Source organism: Narcine bancroftii, chromosome 11, assembly GCF_036971445.1.
Source record: "Narcine bancroftii isolate sNarBan1 chromosome 11, sNarBan1.hap1, whole genome shotgun sequence".
In the NCBI taxonomy this organism is placed as follows: Eukaryota; Metazoa; Chordata; class Chondrichthyes; order Torpediniformes; family Narcinidae; genus Narcine; species Narcine bancroftii.
In genome coordinates, this window is record NC_091479.1 from 66,944,533 (window position 1) to 66,965,437 (window position 20,905).

Here is a 20,905-nt window from a genome sequence, read left to right on the forward strand (position 1 = left end):
ACCAGCGTTGTCTCCACTCCATCCTCAACATTCATTGGAGCGACTTCATCTCCAACATCGAAGTACTCGAGATGGCAGAGGCCGACAGCATCGAATCCACGCTGCTGAAGATCAAACTGCGCTGGGTAGGTCACGTCTCCAGAATGGAGGACCATCGCCTTCCCAAGATCATGTTATATGGCGAGGTCTCCACTGGCCACTGAGACAGAGGTGCACCAAAGAAGAGGTACAAGGACTGCCTAAAAAAATCTCTTGTTGCCTGCCCCATTGACCACCACCAGTGGGCTGATATCGCCTCAAACCGTGCATCTAGGCACCTCACAGTTCGGCGGGCAGCAACCTCCTTTGAAGAAGACCGCAGAGCCCACCTCACTGTCAAAAGACAAAGGAGGAAAAACCCAACACCCAACCCCAACCAACCAATTTTCCCTTGCAACCGCTGCAACTGTGTCTGCCTGTCCCGCATCGGACTTGTCAGCACAAACGAGCCTGCAGCTGACGTGGACTTTACCCCTCCATAAATCTTTGTCAGCGAAGCCAAGCCAAAGAAGAGTATAGTCTAAAATCTGAGAATGATACTCCTCGATTTAATGTAGTCTTCTGAATATAGGTTTTGTTTGTGGGTTTTTCCCCTTGCCAAATATATGTAGAAATAGCCAATTCCAAGCTTAAAGATTTGGGGATAAAAGTTGGTAATGCTTGGAAAAAGATACAAATATTTAGGTAAAATATTCATTTTAATTGAATTAATGCATCCTATCATTGTAGATAAGGGAGATCAAACCGATAATGATTGTTTTAAACCTATCAAACAATACCCAGAAAGTTTCTTTCAGAAAGTTATTATAATTTTTCATAATTATAATTCCTAAATATTGAAAATTTTCTTTCACTATTTTAAACTGAAAATTGGAATAGCCTTCAAAAGTATCTTTTGAGGGTAAAAGTTCACTCTTGTGCAAATTTAACTTGTAAATTCAGTCAGTTATTAGGTGATCAAAAATTATTAATATGCTTGATATTGAAATTTCAGATTTGAAATAAAAAGCAATAAATCATCCCCATAAAGAAATACTTTAAGTTCAATTCCTCATCTAATTATACCATTAAATTCTCTACACTGTTGAAGAGCAACAGCTAATGGTTCCAATACTATATCAAAAGGCAAAGGAATTAAAGCACAACTCTGCCATGTTCCCCTATTGAGATTAAACATGGCCAATTGCTGTAAATTAGAACAGACTGACACTTTGGGGCTTGAATGTAATAATTTAATCGATTTAATAACATCTGGACTAAAATTAAATTTGCACAATGCAGTAGATAGATACTCCCATTCAACTTGATCAAATGCTTTGTCAGCATCTAATGAAAGAACATGTACAATCGATGGAGTAGAAGGCATATATAGAATATTCAGTTATCAATGCATATTATAATAAGAATAACAATTTTTAATATCACCAGTTTGTTCTGAGTCAATAATAGGTGGTTAAAAAAAATTCTAATCCATGTGCTTGGACCAATGCCTGAAGAGGGCGCACAAAATCAGTGAACCGGTGCGGACTCGAAAGGCCAACATGGCCTGTTTCCGCTCCGTATATGGTTATGGTTAAAACCTTTAATACAATTTTCATGTCAACATTAAGTAACAATACAGGTCTATAAAAAGTACATTTTGTGGGCTCTTTTTCCAATTTTTAAATGAGAAATGCAAGCCTCATTAAATGATGAAGATGATTTCTCTTCTTTAAACAAATTGGCCAATACCAAAGAAAAGTGAGGTACAAGCTGTTTGGAGAAGGATTTATAAAATTTTGTAGGAAATCCATCTGGTCCAGGAGATTTACCAGACTGTAATGAGGAAATAACCAGAGCTATATCTTCCTGTGAAATAGGCTTCTCTAAACTAGCCCGTTTCTCTTGAGAAAGTACAGGTAAATTCAATCGATCCAGGAAATCCAACATTGAAATGTTCTTAAATTCAAAATATAAAGGTTAGCATAACAATCTCTAAAGGTCTAGTCTGATGTCATATTGCCATCGCTCATATGAATCTTATTTGTTTGCTTTTAGGAATAATTCCTTTTAATTGTCCAGCTAGTGACTTGCTAGATTTTTCCTGATGACTGTATTTCTTAACAATTGCTAATACCAAGACTCTATCGGTTTTATAATGATTCACTGGACTTAAATTCAGTCCCAATGGCTGGGATCAAAAGAGATTGGGGAAAGAAACTTGAATATAACATTTTCAGATGAAGATTGGTACTCTAATCAGATTGATTTTGTATAAGACATTGCTTATTAAAATTTATAGTGGTGCACAGAACTCGTATGTCTAAACTTCCTATTTCTATGCAGATGTTGATCCTTTGTAAGAAATGTTACATTTTCAAAGCCTCCCTGACTTGTATGTTTAGGGAATCGCCAAATTTAGAGAGATTTTTCAAACTCTACCAACAATTATCAAAATTAACTTGAAACCCTGTCTGTTAATTGCTCTGTTTGGGTTTTTCTTGTAACTCAGTTGAACTTTTATCGGCATCTCATGAAAAAGTCTTAGCTTTTACTACATTGATAGCCCTACTAGCTGTTTTATTGAAATGGAAAGGAGATTCATCCCCTACTCATGCAGTGGCTATATGATGTAATGTCTTATTTAAGTTTAGAGAAAATCAGTTATATTAAAGATAGAAAATTTCGATTTATGAAATTATGGGGCTCATTCTTTTTTTGAATGCTTAAAAATTTTCCATACATGTCTTCTTCTTTGGCTTGGCTTCGTGGACGAAGATTTATGGAGGGGTAATTTCCATACATGTACTTAATAAACAATTATATAAAACAATAAGAATTTAAATTCAAGAGAGTTTCATCATTACATGATGGATATAACCCCCTCCACTTCCCTTCCTAAATTCCCCACCATATATGTGTATGTGATGTATATAAAATTTAAAATGTTTATATGATTAATTTAGGGAAGAAGTTTAACACTGATCCCGATAGGCGAGAAGAATACCACTGCATAATTATACATAAAATTTGCATATATGGGCTCAAAATTTGCAAAAATATACCATATTTATTTATCAAATTGTTTGTAATTTTCTACAAATGAATACAGCTTTGAATTTCTGCATTCCATCTTCCTATACCCAAGTATGAATCTGATTTCTAAGTCACTGCAATACAATTCCTTGCCACCACTAATGCTATTTTAACAAATTTCATTTGGTATATTGATAGCTTCAACTTGGGTCTTGTTCCTTTATATTTCCCAATAGAAATAAATCTGGGTTTTGTGGAAATACAATGCCTGTAACTTTTTCTAAAATATTCCCCAAGTCCACCCAAAAAGGCTTTACCTTTGGAAAGACCAAGTTGAATGTAAGAAAGTTCCTGTCTTCTCACCACACCTAAAACATTAATCCCGATTACATCTGATTTCATTCTATTCAATTTTTGTGGTGTCAAATATAGCTGATGTGGAAAAAATATATTGAACTAATGTATATCTTGAATTAATTGTATTTGTCATACAATCTTGACAGAGATCTGACTATCTATACTCATCAATTGTAATATCCAACTCCATCCTCTGTCTAGATTTATGAATTCCATGTTTAATACTTCCTGTTTGTAATAAAAGATAAATTCCTGAAATAAATTTCTTGGTATTTCCCCTCCAAATAAGAGTTTTCACCTCACTACAAGTGGATAACAGCAGCATTGGACCCAACTTTCCTTCAAATATCTTCTCAATTGAAAATAACAGAACAGTATTATTAGTTATACCATATTTATTCCTTAGTGTTCAAATGACATCAATTGGCCTTGCTCATAATAATCTTCAATATTTTTAATGCCTTCAAGCATTTAAAAATTGATTATTCTTTGGAAAAGAAAAGTACAAGATAGTTTTGAATCAGAGGCATCTTGGGCGATATACTTTATTCCAATTTCATCATTTACTTTATTCCAAACATTAATCAAGTGTTTCAACAATGGTGCTTCTTTAACACCAATCATTAATTTTGAATCCCATTTGTATATAAATTCCTCTGCTAGTCTCTCTCTTATTTCATCCAATTCTATTTTAACCTATGCCAGTTTTTCTACTCCTTTGAAAAAAGAAGTGAGAAATATCATTTGAGCTATTGATGATAATTTTTAGTTAAGAATCTGTAGGCCTCCCATTTCATATTTCCACATTAATCATTCTATAAAAACCCTTGACATTTTATCTTTCCAAAGAAATTTCCTTGCATGTTTATTTAATTCTTGAAAAAAAAATTGAGGTAATAATATAGGTAAACTTTGAAAAAGATATTGTATTCTTGGGAATATATTAATCTTGACATAGTTAACCCATCTACTAAAGTTGCAGGTAAAATCTTGCATTTTTTTTCAAATCTTCTTCAACCTTTTTCATTTTAAGTTATTATCTACATAAATCCCTAAATATTTAATACTATCTTTTGACCATTAGATTGAGTATTTATTTGACAATGAGTATAATCTCCTTATATAAGGGGTATAATTTCCACTTGTCCCAATTTATTTTATAACTAGGAATCTTACCATATTCTTCCAAATTAAAATGTAACTTTTGCAAAGAAGTCTCAGGTTCTGTCAAATTTATTAGAACATCATTTGCAAATAGACTAATTTTATGCTCCTCTTGACCAACCCTAAATCCCTTATTTCCAAATCACTCTTAATTGCCTCTGTTAGTGGCTCTATAGCTAATATAAATAAAGCTGGAGATAAGGGACATCCTTGTCTACTGGATCTCGTCAATCGGAATGGAGCGGATATTTGTCCATTAGTCATTACTTTAGCTTTGGGATCATTGTGTGTGTGTGTGTATATATAATGCCTTAATCCAATTTATAAAAGTTTGACCAAATCCAAATTTATCCAACACCTTAAACAAAAAAAATCCACTCCAATCTATCAAATGCCTTTTCTGCATCTAAAGCCACTGCAACACTTACATTTTTTATGCTAAAATAATACTGATTGATCTAGCCACATTGTCAACCAAGAATCTTGTAATCTGCATTTACTAATGAAAAAGGTCTATAAAATGAAGGTTTTAAAGGGTTTTTATGGTATCACAGGAATGATTGCTGTTGAAAAGGATTCTGCGAGAGTATGGGTTATTGATACTTGGTCTAACATTTCTATAAAATTAGGAATCAATAAATCTTTAAATACTTAATAAAATTCTGGTGGAAAACCATCTTCTCTAGATTTATTTGTAATGAACTCATTGCCTCCTTCACCTCTGTCTGTGTGAAATGGGTACTCAATTCTGATTGTTCTTCCATACTCAGTCTAGATAAATTTATCTGAGATAAATGTGTCTATTTTATTTTCATCTTTTAAAGACTGACCTATATAATTTAGAATAAAAACTCTTGAAAGATTCATTTATTTCTTGAGGTTTATAACTAACAACATTTAAATAATTTTTAATTACATTAATCATTCTTGAAACCTGTTCTGCTTTTAATTGCCACCTAACTCGTAGTACCCTTGTTTAGTTCTTGTAATCATTTTTTTCTGTTCTGTAAGTTTCTAATGTATTATATTGAAGTTCTTAATTAATTAGTTGTCTGCTTATCTTTAGAACTTCTCCTTTGAAAATCTTTTTCCAAAGCTATTATTTCTTGTTCTAATTGCTCTATCTCTTTCATATATTTTTTAATTTTTATAATTTGCCCTCTAAAATATTTTAAAGCATCCCATATTACAAACTTATCATTCAGAGTTCAAGTTTGTGCCACAAAATAAATGAATTTGTCATATTAAAAAGAAAGGATTTTTGTGATTTTTAAAAAATTAATAATGAATTCAATCTCCATTTATAAACCATTTTCTCTTTATCAGGCATTACAGTCATCATTAATAAAGGTAAATGATCAGACAAAATTCTCGTTTATAGTCTGCTTCTAAAATCCTCCCTTGTATTTGTGCTGAAATTAAAAATAAATCAATTCTAGAATAAGAATCATGCCTCTATGAATAAAAATAGTAATCTTTCTCTAGAATGAATTCTCCTCCATGAATCTACTAAGTTCAAATCTCTCATTAATACCAATGTAGTCTTTGCTGCTTTAGTTTTTGTCATTCCTCTCATAGATCTAAGAATGGATCTAAACAAAAATTAAAATCTCCTATTAAAATGTTCTCGTGTCCCTCTGCTAAATTAAGAAATGTTTCTTGAATAAATTTCTCATCAATATTTGGTGTATACAAATTCAGAAGAGTCCATAATTTTGAATATATTTGGCAATATACCATCACATATCTCCCTGCAGGGTCTGTTGCTTATTTTGGATTTTGATTTTTCTTTCATCAAAATTGCCACACCTCTTGCCTTAGAATTAAATGAAGAAGCTGCTACATGTTCAAATGTTCTCTTTCAATTTAGAGTTTCTTGCAAAAATGCTCTCAGCTCCCATTTTCTTAATATATGTTAATACTCTCTTCCTCTTCACCCACCCGTTTAACCCATTAACATTAAAGTTAACAAATTTCACTGTATTACTCATCTTAATAAACCATTACTTCCTCTATCTGTGATCCCTTCTCCCTCAACTCCATTACTCAATATCCAATGTGTCGGTGCAGACTTTTTCTCCTGCAATCCAGATAGAAAAAAAAGAAAATAGATTAACTTTTTAAAAAATACATGTTCACACATTTAAAACTATATAAATAGAATGAAACCCCACCCCCCAACAAGTGTTGTTTAGATAATACACAACACTACCTCCCTCTATTTTATAGGCTGTGACCAAAGTCACAAATGCCCTCGTGATCCAGTAGTAGTTGGAATCTCATCTCCCCTCTCCACAACCCACCCCCCCTCAGTACATTTATCATGTAACCTTTGGTCATTTAATTTGTAAATAAAGAATTTTCCAAAAAACAACAAAAATAAGTAAGCATTATTCTGAATTATTCAGTCCTACAGAAACTGTCGAATAAATTTAGTCTGTCTAGGGCACAGTAGCAACAACTAATTCCACCTGTGCTCTTGGAAGACTTTGCACAAACATTTCTGCTTGTACAAAACTCTAACATTTTCACCTCCAAGTAAGAAAATCTTCAAGGTTGCAGGATGACTCAACACAAATCGATATCCTTTTTCCCAAAGAATCTTAACTGAGTTAAATTCTCTTTTTTAATAAATTTGCACTTGTATCAGGGTAAAACTTTACCCCTTCATAATCAAGCAGCCTTTCCTTGCTCTTGCCCCTTCTGCTACTAGGGTCAAGATCTCTCAATCTTGGTATCAAAGAAACTTGATTAACACAGAGTGTGGCTTCTGATCGGAAGTGGTTTTCCTCTAAGAACTATGTGTGCTCTTTCAATCTTAATAGGGTGTTCAAAATTCTCACCTCCTGTTCTGTCCTCTGTTGTACCATCGGAGGTTTTAATAAACACTCAGAGAAGCTCGTAAGTTTACAGCACAAACTTTTACTCACATCTCAGGCTGCTGGTCATGTATGAATACACTGTCGCACTGAGCATGCTCACCACTCAGTGTGATGTGGCTCTTACAATGTGTCGCACTGAGCATGCTCACCACTCAAGTATGATGTGGCTCTTGCAGTGCTCCTGATCCGGCATAAAATAGTCCCAAGTTTCCACTGTACGTAACACCTCCCAACACTTCAGGAATCCATTTCATAAAAAAAGCCAATGGGTCTTGATCCTCCACTTCTTTTAAGACCCACTATTATTTCTTCAACTGAAATTTTCCAGTATATCTACTTTATGCTGAAGTTTTTCATTTTCCATAGTTAAAACAGTAGTGGTGTCTTCCACTCTTGTCACTTTATCATCAACATGCTGCAATTTTTCCTGCATTTTCCCATCTAACGTCTAATTTTCTCCATTTTAATGACTGCATCTAAGGCTTTATTTCCCCTTTTCATTCCACGGCATTCTCTTAATAGTAAGTTAATATTAGTTATATCTTCCACTTTACGTTTACTTTTGAGACTTAACTTCTTTCAGTAACTCCTCTTCTTGTTGCTGGTCTTATTCTTCTTTGCTGCTAATCCCTTGCGAGCCTGGCTCTTCTGACATTGTCACTGAAGGCCCTGGCTTTTTTCATATGTGCATTTCTGGGTTCTTCCCCAACACTATCTCTCCATCGCTGCAAGAGAGTGGCATCAGCAGATGCACCTTCTGCAGGCTCACTCACCCAGGGAGCAGCTCAAATGCTAGCTCTCTGCTTCAAGCTTGCTGTAGGTCTCAGAGCTCTTCTGGTCTTTTCTCCATGTCTGCCTTCAGCAGTTTTTTTTCTTTCTTTGGAGGTATTTTTAAAATGTTTGTTTAAATGTGCCTCAAAAATTTTAATTAGTTTAAAACTTTACTTATTTAGTACTTTTTTTTAATTAGATTACCAGGAGGGTCAGGTTCCTACATTCTAACCCCATGGCATCACGTGTTTTTCCCCCGCCCCCATGGGGCTCATTCTTAGAATTTTTTTTATAATTGGAAGAATTAATAATTACTATGTTCCAATAATTCTTTCTGTTCTCCAGGAGTTGCCAGTGATTCCACATCATTGAATTTTTTTTCTTCATTTCAAAATATAAGGTAACCTTGATTAGAACAAAGGGATAGATTAGTTTGGTTCATTTGTTTATAGTATTTTTTATTTTTTTATCTATTATTTTATTAAAACATTCAAATCAATGGGTTTGACATGGTTGCGCACATTATAAGTAACTCTTGATATAGTTATGCATATTTTCTTATTTACTTATTCTTTCCTCGTATGTATTGAATAATTATGTAATCGTCATTTACTTTGTATGTTAAACTCAATAAAACTATTTTGAAAAGGAAAAGTTGTGTGAAATGTGGCGTGCCACTGGTGGTGCTGATGGCAATAGGAAAAGGCAATTTCTCTTGGGCAAAAGGTAAACAGATGCTTTGAAAGAAATAAATGGGATGTGATTATGGTTGAGGTACTGATTTTTGATGCTCCTGTGCCTCCTTGATGGTAGTGGGTCAAAGATACTATGTGCTGGATGTAAAGAGTTTATAATTCTTTGAGCCTTATGTAAGCAACGCTCTCAGTAAATATTTTTCATAGAGGAAAGGGAGACCTCGGTGATTCTCTGTCCTGTTGATCCTCTGTGTTGACTCCAGTCTGATGCTTTGCAGCTACCACACCACTTAATGATGCAGCCAGATAGGACCTTCTCAATTGTGCTCCTGTATATTTTTTTTTAATTGTCAACCTTTTCAGCCTCTTTAGGAAGTGTAGGTGCTGTTGTTCCTTCCTGAACAATGAGGAGGTTTTGTGGGTCCAGGATAAGTTGTTGTTTATATGCCCTCCAAGGAACTTTTCTGGAACAAGGAACAAATACAAATGCAAGTAAAACTGCAAGATCCAGACTAACATGATAGAAGAGACCAGAAGGCAAGAGTGTGTGGATTGAAGGACAGATAAAGCAGCATTCTGGGACAAGTGTCCTTTATTGACCATAAAAGGAAAAACATTGACAATTGATGAAGATTTGAAAGGAAACTCTGCGAACCCCCATGAGGTGGAGAGTTTCAATTTTTGCGGTGGCTGGTTTTGCAGGATTTAATAATTGCAACAGATTGCACATGTGAAATGGAGGATAATCTACAAAAAGTGTCAGAGCATGAAGGGTTTTTTTTTTTGCCTTCTAAGGCCATCTACCACCTCTTGATCAATAAGTATCACAATGTTCAGGAACCTACGATTTGAACCACACATTCAAAAACTTGATTGAAGCTACAGTAGATGAAGACCAATGGAATTTTAGAAAAGCTTCACCATCAACTATGTTATAGACATAATTTTAGATGCCTGAAATGATGTTACAAGGGATTGCTTGCATGAGTATGGAGTAAGCTTCTCCTAGATCTCATCAATGATTTTAAAGGCATTCAACCTATTGGACTTCTTGGTGAGGGAGCATTTTGGTGAGAGTGACCACAACCCCCTTAGTTTCGACTTGGCTATGGAAAAGGATAGAAACACTGGGGAAGGGCTAATTATGAAGGGATGAGGCAGGAACTGGCAAGAGTAAATTGGAAACGGATGTTTATCGGTGAAAGCATAAAAGTAAACGTGGAAGATGTTTAGGAACACTTGTGCAGGGGTCAAGATCAGTTTATCCCATGGGGACAAGGAAAAAAATGATAGGAAAGGGAACCATGGCTGAAAAAGGAAGCATACATTAAATATAGAAAGCAGAAAACAGGAAGGGCTCATAAGAAGTATATAGTAGCCAGGAAGGAGTTTAAGAAAGGACTTGGGAAACCTCAAAGGGGGCATGAGAAGGTCTTGGCATGTAGAATTGAAGAGAACCCTAAGGAGTTCTATGTGTATGTGAAGAACAGAAGGATGATGAGAATGAAGGTTGGGGAGCTAAAGGATAAGGGAGGCAACATGTGCTTGGAGGCAGAGGAAGTTGGAAGGTCTTAAACAAATTCTTTGCATCAGTATTCACAAGAGAAAAGGACCTTGATCACGGTGAGATCGAAATTGAACAGGCTTGTGTGCTGGACAATGTGAAGCAGAAGTGTGAATTTTCTAAAAACATCAAGATTGACAAACCCCTGGGTCAGATGTGATATACCCCAGGCTGCTGTGGGAAGTGAGAGAAGAGATAGCTGGGTGGGGGGGTTAGCCATGATATTTGAATCCTCTTTGGCTGCAGGGGAGGTACTGGAGGATGGGAGAAATGGCAAATGTAGTCCCCTTGTTTAATCCTGGGAATTATAGACTGGTGGGTCTTATGTCAGTGATGTGTAAACTAATGGAAAAGATTCTTAAGGATAGTGAGCATTTGGAGAAGTCCAGTCTACTCCAGGAGAGTCAGCTTAGCTTTGTGAAGGGAACATCATACCTCACGAGTCTAATTGAGTTTTTATGAGGGGGGAAAAAAAGAATTTGATGAGGGTAGGGTGGTTTATGTGCTCTACATGGATTTTAGCAAGGCATTTGAAAAGGTCCCACATGAGAGACTCATTCAGAAAGTCATGAGGCACGGGATCAGTGGAACCTTAGCTGTGTGGATTTTTTTAAATTGACTTGTAGGAAGAAAGTAGAGAGTAGTAGTGGAAGGAAAGTATTCTGCCTGGAGGTCAGTGACTCGAGGGCTGCAGAGATCTGCTCTGGGACCCTGGAAGGACAAACCAGAAGGCTGAGTCCAGGGTTAATGGTCGGTTACATAAGAATGTGGATGAACAGAAGGACCTTGGGGTTCAAATCCATACATCCCATAGGATAATTAAGAAGGCCTATGGGATGCTGGGATTCATTAATAGGGGATTGAATTCAGGAGTAGAGGTGTCATGTTACAACTCTACAATTCTTTGGTAAAATCACACAAAGTATTCAGTTCTGGTCACTTCATTATAGGAAGAACGTGGAAGCTATGGAGAGGGTTCAGAGAAGATTTACCAGGATGTTGCCCAGATTGGGAAACAAGTCTTGTGAGGTAAGCAGAGCTGGGACTTTTCCCTGTCATGGAAGGATGAGAGGAGACTTGATAGAGGTCTACAAGATTGAGAGGAATAGATAGGAAATAGATGTTGGCTGTCCACCCTAAGGCAGGATCAGCAAACATCAGAGGACATATGTACAAAGTTAAGGGAGGAAAGTTTGGGGGTGACATCAGGGGTAAGCTTTTTAGAGTTTGGGTACCTGGAATGCCTTGCGAGGGATGGTGGTGGAAGCTGAAACATTGGGGGCATTTAAGAGACTCTTAGTCACATGAATGAAAGAAAAATGGAGGGTTATGGGGTGAGGTGGGTGTAGTACTTTTTTTTTAGGAAGGGATATAGGGGTTGGCACAACGTCAAGGGTTGAAGGGTCTCTACAGTGTTGTATTGTTCTATGTTCTAAAAGAACTTGCCAAATTTGTATTGAATGCTTTGAGCCTCAGCTAAGCAAGTCCGATTTGAATAGGTGAAGGAGAAGATGTTGCGAGAGAAAAACTTGCCATTGATGATCTGTAACGGCTGATTTTTGAGGGTACAGTAAAGGTGATGTAGATGACCAGGAAACTACACCCCAAGAGCTTGCCACTGCATTTAAGTCCTTTGCATTCCATGAAATTGATGTGTAACTGCTATGATCAGAGAACATTTATTATAATGCCAAGCATTACAGAAAAGTGTTTCATTATGTAAAAGTTTATTTTTCGCCTAATTATGAGCTGCTACCTGAGTGGGGAAACCTCTGGGTAAAGCAGCAAAAAATAGATTCCCATTTCAAGCCTCTAAACCACAAGAAAGTAAACTGCAGCCATCTACATCTGGTGCCAGATCTCTAACCCCACCAGCTAGTTCTTTATCTGGTATTCCCCCCCTTTCACAACTTGCAAGTGGTCCCAGGAATTAATGGCTAATCAGCCTTAAAAGGGTCTAGTGTGGAATGAAAATTGTCTCAATGTTGGTGTGAAATGATGTTGTCTCACGCTGGGGTTAGACTCCCTCGACCCCTAGAGCAATCCCCGGCGCCTGCAGGTGCTGGTGTTGCAATCGGGCAAGTGTAGATCAGGCGATTGCATTCTAGAACAGAAATAACCCAAGTATTTGCATGAGTGCAGGAACGTGAAGGAAGAAAATATTAAAATGAAGGTATAAATTTTGCTGTGGGAAAGTTGCAGTGGGTTTGGGGTGGGGTGGGGGGAAGGAGGAAGGATAGAAAATAAATAGCAATAGCGGACAACTTTTAAACAGCATGGGAAAGTTTGTAGCACTACTGCACACAATTTATAAAGACCGGGTAGGGTGGGGGTGGAAGCCATGACTTCCCAGATTTCCGTGCGGCAGAGAAACCCTTCCATGCATGCAGGTGTGCATACAGCCTTTCTCTGCCCTACAGAATTTTGGGAGGGCAGGTCTGCCATTACGTTTTCCCCATGGTATTTATAAATTGTGCACAATAGGGCCCGGATGTAAACAGCGTCTTCATTGTTGGGGTCTTTCATGGCTTGGTTCAGCATCATGCTGAAGAAGATTGAAAAGAGGGTTGGTGCGAGAACACAGCCTTGCTTCACGCCATTGTTAATGGAGAAGGGTTCAGAGAGCTCATTGCTGTATCTGACCCGACCTTGTTGGTTTTCGTGCAGTTGGATAATCATGTTGAGGAACTTTGGGGGACATCCGATGCGCTCTAGTATTTGCCAAAGCCCTTTCCTGCTCACGGTGTCGAAGGCTTTGGTGAGGTCAACAAAGGTGATGTAGAGTCCTTTGTTTTGTTCTCTGCACTTTTCTTGGAGCTGTCTGAGGGCAAAGACCATGTCAGTGGTTCCTCTGTTTGCGCGAAAGCCGCACTGTGATTCTGGGAGAATATTCTCAGCGACACTAGGTATTATTCTATTTAGTAGAATCCTAGCGAAGATTTTGCCTGCAATGGAGAGCAACGTGATTCCCACGGATGGCAGTCTCTTCAATCTGAGGCGCCTGCAAGCTCACACCAAGACACAAGAGAAACTTGTCCGTGAACTACTCTTTGCAGATGATGCCGCTTTAGTTGCCCATTCAGAGCCAGCTCTTCAGCGCTTGACGTCCTGCTTTGCGGAAACTGCCAAAATGTTTGGCCTGGAAGTCAGCCTGAAGAAAACTGAGGTCCTCCATCAGCCAGCTCCCCACCATGACTACCAGCCCCCCCACATCTCCATCGGGCACACAAAACTCAAAACGGTCAACCAGTTTACCTATCTCGGCTGCACCATTTCATCAGATGCAAGGATCGACAATGAGATAGACAACAGACTCGCCAAGGCAAATAGCGCCTTTGGAAGACTACACAAAAGAGTCTGGAAAAACAACCAACTGAAAAACCTCACAAAGATAAGCGTATACAGAGCCGTTGTCATACCCACACTCCTGTTCGGCTCCGAATCATGGGTCCTCTACCGGCACCACCTACGGCTCCTAGAACGCTTCCACCAGCGTTGTCTCCGCTCCATCCTCAACATCCATTGGAGCGCTCACACCCCTAACGTCGAGGTACTCGAGATGGCAGAGGTCGACAGCATCGAGTCCACGCTGCTGAAGATCCAGCTGCGCTGGATGGGTCACGTCTCCAGAATGGAGGACCATCGCCTTCCCAAGATCGTATTATATGGCGAGCTCTCCACTGGCCACCGTGACAGAGGTGCACCAAAGAAAAGGTACAAGGACTGCCTAAAGAAATCTCTTGGTGCCTGCCACATTGACCACCGCCAGTGGGCTGATAACGCCTCAAACCGTGCATCTTGGCGCCTCACAGTTTGGCGGGCAGCAGCCTCCTTTGAAGAAGACCGCAGAGCCCACCTCACTGACAAAAGGCAAAGGAGGAAAAACCCAACACCCAACCCCAACCAACCAATTTTCCCTTGCAACCGCTGCAATCGTGTCTGCCTGTCCCGCATCGGACTGGTCAGCCACAAACGAGCCTGCAGCTGACGTGGACTTTTTACCCCCTCCATAAATCTTCGTCCGCGAAGCCAAGCCAAAGAAAAAGACAATAGGGCCACCAACTTTCCCACGCAGTTTAAAAATTGTGCACAATTGTTATTTATTGCTAGCACTTTTCCACGGTCCCTTATAAAGGTTTATATAGGTCGGCACAACAATGGGCTGAAGGGTTCATACTGTGTTATGCATAAAGCTTAATTATGTTATAATTAGGCATGATTAATTTTGTTCAAATAGAAGATCATAATACATTGATCTGGATTTGGGGCAGATCCACCATTGCTCAATGTGTCATGACGTCACTGGTAGAAGGTAGAACAGTCCTAATCCCGGGGATGACTCCTTACAAGTGTGAAATTATGCAATGTCAAGAGTTAAGAGTGGTCATGTGTGAACAGCAAAAACATCATTCCTTTCCCGGGAAACTGAACAGCCGATTTAATGGGGCACAAGTGTAAAAGGGACTATTGATAACCACAACCCTATTCACCATAGCACTGCAGCCTCCATCTCTTTCCCCCACCTCCTTCAGTATGTTGTTCAAGATTTGCTGAGCAATGTTGAAATTTGTTTTGATCAAACTATGTAGTATTTTTCATAAGTAATATCAAATTGCACATGTAGTGATTTATATTAAAAAAACACACTACTATTGAAAATCCTGAAAGGGAAAATAAATTGGTTATCAAAAGTCTGAAATTTTCTGCCTTTAATCCCTTCTTCCCTCCCCATCAAAGCAATTATTTTTAACACAATTTTTGATAATGCAAAGGTTTTTTTTTGATTTGTGCTTTTAAAGATGTTCAGTTGTATGGGGATCTTCTTGATATTCATGTAATGACTTTGATGTGATCCAGGCAAGCAAAGAAGCTTCCATCGTGTTCCTGATGTGTCTTTTGTAGATGATGGAATGACTTTGGAGATTTAAAAACTCATTCACTTGCCACAGAAAGCCAAGCTTTTAATCTGTTTTGGAAACCACATTATTTACTTGTGGAATGGTTAAGGTTCTGGTCAGTGGTAACTGACCTCCTCCACCCCTCATCAGAATGTTGATGGATGGGGAGGTGGCGAGTGTCTGATGTTTGAAGTGCTGCTTACCTTAATTTTCTAATATTTTTGAATGTCAAGCTTCATTATTCAGATGAAATGAAGCTTTGACACTTGGAAGTTCAGAGAACCTCACGGCATTTTATCTGCACTCCCAACTCCAATAATATTTTGATATTCACATCTTTTAGGGTTCTGGATGAGTTTGCATAATATTGAGCCTTAGTGGTCCTAATGCTAGCAGCTCCATACAGGCTTTAGACAGCCTGTTAAAGGAGCTGAAGGTGTTTTGAAACTAAAATTCTGCAACTGCAGGATCTGCACCCCAGGTGGCGGCGTATGTGCTCACAGCATTCACAAGGGGTTGCAGGCTCCAGGGAGCAATGGACCAGTGCAGGGTGCCAGAAACCGGGAGAAATCCCCCATGTTGTTAACAGGAAGTAGAGGAAAGGAATTTACAGGACTGACTACAGCAATGAACCAGTGAGCGGCTCAGCAGCTGAGGTACTCTCATGGGCTGCAGCGAATTGTGGTTGAAGTACCTGCACGGGCTGCGGGCTCATGGGAACAGGTACTGGACTGGGATTCTTGATTGTGCTGAGGGTAAGACGGGCTCCTGAAGGGGTTTGGGTACTAAGGCTTCCTGATTGTGTTATGAGGTTTTTATCTAGGGCTCTGTTTGCTGATGACTTGAACAGGAATCTGTGCAGTTGCAGAGGCTGAGGGAGCACTGGAGGCAAATCTATGGACACTCGGTGACTGAAGGGACTATCTTTTGCTTCTCTTTATCCTTGCCGCAGACAAATATTAAAGTACTGTATATGCTGCTGTATCGGACGACTCTGTATAGGATGACGCCCACCCCCCCCCCCCCCCCAGATTTTCCACCTAAAATGTAGGTTTTGAGCTATACGCTTTGTACAGGACAACCCCACCCCAGCCAAAAGTCTGGCACTAACCAGTGGAGTGATGCTATAATATTTTAATACCAAACTACCCTGTAAAGATTTAAATTTTATTAGTATATTTTAAATAAACCTCTGTCAACTCCTGTACCAGGCCATTTAAAGCCTATACCTAGCTGACAGCCATTACGCTGGGGAGATAGACGCCATGGGGGAGTGCTGAGACCTCATTGATAACTAATAGCACATAACTAACTGCTGAACGAGCAATGCGCGTTTAGGGCTAACTTTAAATATGGTCCCATACAGAATCTTTTGAGTATTTTCACATCTTCTGCAAAATGACATGGGAGAAAACTAAGCTTTCTTTCTTTTTGTTTTCACCATTTGCATGGAGGTGAGCTGGGTTGTCAGCATGAGGAAGGTGGCAGAGGGCATCTTGGGCCTGACCAGGACACTTGCATCGAAGCCATTGGGATGGGGATAGGATATGGAGGTGAAGATAGCAGCGATGTTGAGACTTAGCTGTCAAGGTTCGGATTTTAGACCCGGTGAACAAGACTTGATTTTTTTTTTAAGGTGACATTTTTACATTTTGAGGATCATCCTATATTCTGGCATATACTGTATATTATATAGTTAGATGAAGGAGAGAATAGTTAGATCTAAAACTAATATATTATGCTTAAACAGGGGTGACTACCATAGGATGAGGGAGGAATTGGGCAGAGTGGACTGGGAGCACAGGCTAATTGATGAAACAGTTGAGGAACAGTGGAAGATTTTCAATCAAATAAATATTTTGTAATGCTTAACAAAAATATATTCTGGTTAGGAAAAAGGGCAGCAAAGGAGGGAAAAATCAACTGTGGTTAACAAAGGAAATAAAGGAGAGTATAAAATTGAAAGCACAGCTGTACAAAGCTGCAAAGAGCAGTGGGAAACTGGAAGATTGGGATAACTTTAAGAGACAACAAGGGGTTACAAAGCGGGTAATAAGAAATGGGTAAAAGGATTATGAAAGTAAATTGGCACAAAATATAAAAACAGAAAGCAAAAAAATTTATAAATATATAAAACGGAAGAGGGTGGCCAGAGTTAACATAGGACCCTTGGAGGATGAGAAAGGAAAACTGGTAGCAAAAATTTAGGAAATGGCCGAGGCATTGAACAAATAGTTTGTCAGTCTTCACGGTGGAAGACACGTCCAGCATGCCCAAGTGCGGAGATAAGGATGTGAATGTTGGGGAGGGCCTTGATAAAATAGTTGTTACAAAGGAAGTGGTGATGGAGAAATTAATGGGACTAAAGCCAGACAAATCACCTGATCCTGCTGATATGCATCCAAGGGTTCTGAAGGAAATGGCAGAAGTTATAGTTGATACATTGGTGGTCATATTCCAAAATTCCTTGGATTCTGGGCAGATCCTGGCAGACTGGAAGACAGCAAATGTCACGCCACTTTTAAGAAGGGATGTAGGCAGAAGACTGGAAATTATCGGCCAATTAACTTGATGTCTGTAGTTGGAAAAATGCTTGAAGCCGTCATTAAAGATGAAATAGTGAAACTTTTGGAACGTAAGGGTTCAATCACGCAGACGCAGCATGGTTTTATAAAGGGAAGATCTTGTTTGACAAATTTGTTAGGATTTTTTGAGGATATAATGGGTGAGGTGGATAGGGGGAACAGGTTGATGTTATATTTTTGCATTTCCAGAAAGCGTTTGATAAGGTGTCGCACAAGAGACTTATCAGTAAGTTACAGGAAAGTGGAGTCCGGGGAAGTATATTGGCCTGGATTGAAAATTGGTTGTCTGACAGGAGGCAGAGAGTTGGGATAAGTGAGAGTTTTTCAGGTTGGCAGAGAGTAGTAAGTGGGGTGTCGCAGGGGTCGGTGTTAGGCCCACAACTGTTCATCATTTACATTGATGACTTGGAGGAGGGGACAAAATGTGGTGTAGCCAAGTTTGCGGATGACACCAAATTGAGTGGAAGAGCAAATTGTAATGAGGATGTGGAGAGTCTGCAGAGGGATATAGTTAAGCTGGATGAGTGGGCAAAGGTCTGGCAGATGGAGTACAATGTTAGTAAGTGTGAGGTTATCCACTTTGGCAAGAAAAATAAAAGAGCTGAATATTATTTAAAGGGTGAAAAACTACAACATGCTGTTGTGCAGGACTTGGGAGTGCTTGTGCATGAATCACAAAAAGTTAGGTTGCAGGTACAGCAGGTTATTAAGAAGGCAAATGGAATGTTGGCCTTCATCGCTAGAAGAATTGAATTCAGGAGTAGGGAGGTAATGTTGCAACTGTATAAGGTACTGGTGAGACCGCACCTGGAGTACTGTCCAGTTCTGGTCTCCATATTTAAGGAAGAATATACTGGCTTTGGAGACGGTCCAGAGGAAGTTTACTAGGTTGATCCCTGGGATGAAGGGGTTGACTTGTGATGAAAGATTAAATCGTCTAGGATTGTATTCGCTCGATTTCAGAAGAATGAGAGGAGATCTTATAGAAACATATAGGATTATGAAGGGTATGGATAGGATAGATGTCGGAAGGTTTTTTGAGCTGGCCGGGGAAACTAAAATGAGAAGGCACAATCTCAAGATTCGGAGGAGTAGATTTAGGACAGAGATGAGGAAAAATAGTTTTTCCCCAGAGAGTGGTGAATGTTTGGAATTCTCTAACCAGGGAAGTGGTTGAGGCTGCTTCATTAAACATATTTAAAATTCAGTTAGATAAATTTTTACATGATAGAGGAATTAGGGGATATGGGGAGAAGGCAGGTAGGTGGAGTTAGGTCATAAATTAGATCAGCCATGATCTTATTGAAAGGTGGAGCAGGCTCGATGGGCCATTTTTGGCCTACTCCTGTACCTACTTCCTATGTGCCTATATTATATTTTTAAATGTATTATTGTTCATGCAACTTGGCATATTTTGGTTATACAATGAAATTGATTTTGCGTGTCCTGATTTGATGCGAATTCAGATATAACGCAATGGGGTGCTGGGCTCCCGGCAGGAGCAGGGACATTGGGCGAAATGCAAGTACAGTGAGACCCCAATTTAGCGCGACCCTGCTTTTTTTTTGCAGAGATTTTATGGACCCCAACAATACGTAGTAGTGAGGTTTCTTCTTTGGCTTGGCTTCGCGGACGAAGATTTATGGAGGGGGTAAAAAGTCCACGTCAGCTGCAGGCTCGTTTGTGGCTGACAAGTCCGATACGGGACAGGCAGACACGGTTGCAGCGGTTGCAGGGGAAAATTGGTGGGTTGGGGTTGGGTGTTGGGTTTTTCCTCCTTTGCCATTTGTCAGTGAGGTGGGCTCTGCGGTCTTCTTCAAAGGAGGTTGCTGTCCGCCGAACTGTGAGGCGCCAAGATGCACGGTTTGAGGCGATATCAGCCCACTGGCGGTGGTCAATGTGGCAGGCACCAAGAGCTTTCTTTAGGCAGTCCTTGTACCTTTTCTTTGGTGCACCTCTGTCACGGTGGCCAGTGGAGAGCTCGCCATATAACACGATCTTGGGAAGGCGATGGTCCTCCATTCTGGAGACGTGACCCACCCAGCGCAGCTGGATCTTCAGCAGCGTGGACTCGATGCTGTCGACCTCTGCCATCTCGAGTACTTCGACATTAGGGATGAAAGCGCTCCAATGGATGTTGAGGATGGAGCGGAGACAACGCTGGTGGAAGCGTTCTAGGAGCTGTAGGTGGTGCCGGTAGAGGACCCATGATTCGGAGCCGAACAGGAGTGTGGGTATGACAGCGGTTCTGTATACGCTTATCTTTGTGAGGTTTTTCAGTTGGTTGTTTTTCCAGACTCTTTTGTGTAGTCTTCCAAAGGCGCTATTTGCCTTGGCGAGTCTGTTGTCTATCTCATTGTCGATCCTTGCATCTGATGAAATGGTGCAGCCGAGATAGGTAAACTGGTGGACCGTTTTGAGTTTTGTGTGCCCGATGGAGATGTGGGGGGGCTGGTAGTCATGGTGGGGAGCTGGCTGATGGAGGACCTCAGTTTTCTTCAGGCTGACTTCCAGGCCAAACATTTTGGCAGTTTCCGCAAAGCAGGACGTCAAGCGCTGAAGAGCTGGCTCTGAATGGGCAACTAAAGCGGCATTGTCTGCAAAGAGTAGTTCACGGACAAGTTTCTCTTGTGTCTTGGTGTGAGCTTGCAGGCGCCTCAGATTGAAGAGTCTGCCATCCGTGCGGTACTGGATGTAAACAGCGTCTTCATTGTTGGGGTCTTTCATGGCTTGGTTCAGCATCATGCTGAAGAAGATTGAAAAGAGGGTTGGTGCGAGAACACAGCCTTGCTTCACGCCATTGTTAATGGAGAAGGGTTCAGAGAGCTCATTGCTCATTGCTGGAAGGCTGGCGGCAAAACTCTGCATGCCAAACTGCATGAGTTTTTCAAGCTTTGTTGGGACCAAGGAAAACTGCCTCAGGATCTTCGTGATG

General features: G+C 39.7%; 1 protein-coding gene across 3 annotated transcripts in view; it reads left to right on the forward strand.

Annotated features, from left to right (window-relative positions):
• Positions 1–20,905, forward strand: part of creb3l2 (cAMP responsive element binding protein 3-like 2) — a 118,680-nt gene that overhangs the window by 39,977 nt on the left and 57,798 nt on the right. The window contains exon 2 of one of the 3 annotated variants that reach the window (XM_069903193.1): positions 8,574–8,628. The exons of the other annotated variants lie outside the window; for them this stretch is intronic. The gene's annotated coding sequence lies outside the window, so the exon portion shown is untranslated. The remainder of the gene's footprint in view (positions 1–8,573; positions 8,629–20,905) is intronic. 3 annotated transcript variants of the gene reach the window in all.